Genomic DNA, 1,447 nt, shown 5'->3' with positions numbered 1-1,447 from the left:
AGAGGGATAAGTATGTGCAGGGAAAGGGGGATTAATCATGGGGATGTACAATATGTTGGGTGGGGTGATGAGGGAAATTGAAAGAATTTGTTCTTGAAAACAATGTATTAGAAGTTTGTAAATAAACGAGTAGAAACTTTAAGTTAAAAAAAGAAGAAGGAGAAGGAGGAGGAGGAGGAGGAGGAGGAGGAGGAGGAGGAGGAGGAGGAGAAGGAGAAGGAGAAGGAGAAGAAGAAGAAGAAGAAAACAAAGAAACTAATTTGCCAAGCACCAGCCCTGGACTTGAGTAGCCTGCAAGCAAATAGGGAAGACAACATATCATTATAACCAGACAACCATTAGGTATCATTAGGCCATAGATAACATAGATAACATCTTCAGCAACATTGACTTACAGGATTACTGAGATCATAATCAACAAGGTCTAAACTCTCAGAGATGAGAGACAAGTTAGAAAGAAAGCAGAGGTGGAGGATATCTACAGCTCATTGGTATTTAGAGGCTTCTGAGAAGATCTTGATTCAGAAGGCCTTATCTATAACAAAAGCATCCTCCTTACCATGGACAATATGTCAAGTTCATCTTCATGGAGTTATTCTGTTAATCAATCTCACTAAAGGGTCTATATCTACTTTCATAATTGATTCCTAAAGTGCATCTAATTCAGGTCACACTCTTTACAATAACTTGCATAATCATGCATCAAAAAGCTGAACAATAACTGAAGATGATAGAAGAATTGATGCCTGTGAGTTGTGCTGGAGAAGAGTTCTGAGTATTCTATAGATTGCTAGGAGAATAAACAGGTCCATTCTGGAGAGGGTGAAATCCTGGAGAGGCTGCTCCGTGGAGGCAAAGATTTTGAAGCTCATCTGACATACTTTGGACATGTTGCAAAGAGGAGCAAGTTCTTGGAGAGAGACATCATGTTTGGAAGGGTGGAAGGACAGCGCATGCTAGATGGAATGGACTGATTCAGTGACGGGGTGATGGGGGTAGGTGTGTCAGAGACAATGCATTGTTCAGGGCTGCTGTACTTAGGGTCATTATGAGCCACAAATGACTCAACAGCACATAACAACAACAATGAAATTTCCAAAGCAACAAGTCAAACAATGTTCTGTTGTACAAGCCCCCACAGTACAACACATCAACATCACTGGGAGTACATAGGTGCTTTAATTCATCATGATTGTAATATCGACTGATGAAATAAAGAAAAAAATTCTCAATGATTTTACTTTCAAAGAGTTTATGTATCAGAAATGTTTCTATCATAAGTCTTTTCAAGTTCGAAGAGGTCAAGCGGGGCAGCTCTTACCTCACTGATTATGTGTAATCCAGTTCCCTGTGCAGTGTGGCCCTGTAATCGGATAACATTTCACTTTCAGCCAAGTGGGCATGAGAGAGAGGGCAGTGATGAGAAATTGCTAAATCTAAGCCGGAA

The sequence above is a fragment of the Elephantulus edwardii genome, unplaced genomic scaffold, assembly GCF_000299155.1.
Source record: "Elephantulus edwardii isolate Elephantulus edwardi_28Jun2011 unplaced genomic scaffold, EleEdw1.0 scaffold00321, whole genome shotgun sequence".
NCBI classification, from domain to species: domain Eukaryota; kingdom Metazoa; phylum Chordata; class Mammalia; order Macroscelidea; family Macroscelididae; genus Elephantulus; species Elephantulus edwardii.
The sequence above is the reverse complement of the archived record's forward strand: the minus strand, read 5'-3'. Positions refer to the sequence as shown.